Source organism: Nannospalax galili, unplaced genomic scaffold (genome assembly GCF_000622305.1).
Source record: "Nannospalax galili isolate Female #2095 unplaced genomic scaffold, S.galili_v1.0 scaffold1025, whole genome shotgun sequence".
Classification (NCBI taxonomy): Eukaryota; Metazoa; Chordata; class Mammalia; order Rodentia; family Spalacidae; genus Nannospalax; species Nannospalax galili.
In genome coordinates this window covers 2,886,371-2,887,225 of record NW_008353598.1, presented here as the reverse complement: position 1 = coordinate 2,887,225, position 855 = coordinate 2,886,371, and positions in this window count along the sequence as shown.

Genomic DNA, 855 nt, shown 5'->3' with positions numbered 1-855 from the left:
GGGGGAAGAGGAAGAGAGAGAGAATGAATTAGGAGGGAGGAAACTATCATGCTTTCCTTTTATTATTTAAATGTCAGCCGGTAATCCTTTGAATGCTTTTTGGAGAAACTAGAATTCACCTTGCTAAAAGTCTTTGCATAAGATATTATTTGTTTCTACCATGGCAAAAGCTGACCATTCTAAGCTTCCATCTATATGTTCAAGTACTATGACCTTACTTCTGAAATTCTGAAAATTTTTGTTGGTTTCTGTTTAGATGCAGTCTGGTGTAAAAATGTATAATTGATCACTGTAAGTCTTGGGCAACCACAGCTCCTAAATAGTATTTCTGCATTTCTTAAAAAATTCATTACATTTATTCATTATTTGTGTGTATGCATATGTGTGGGTACACATAGCCACTGCACATATGTGAAAGTCAGAGGACAACTTATAGGGTTGGTTCTCTCCTCCATCATGTAGACCCTAGGGATCAAATTCAGGGCATTATGTTTAACAGCAAGTGCTTTTGCCTGCTAATCCATATCATGGGCCCCAATTCTGCATTTTTGAATAAAAGAAATAAATGTTCTTCCTTTTTCAGAGAATGGGACAGACACTACATTGTGGGCAACTTTAACCTAGCCTTCACATTTTTATAACGTCTCTCATTTCCGTGGCCAAGACTGCGGATACATGTGCCCAATTATGGCAGCATCAGGCTTAGATGCTTTACTTAGTATAATTCTGAGCAACTCTAGTTTTTTGAGTGAGACTCTCACGAATTAAATCATAGCTGAGGAACTGGAGAGATGACTCAGTAGTTAAGAGCACAGTGGCTGCTCTTGCAAAGGACCTGGGTTCAGTTCCCAGCAC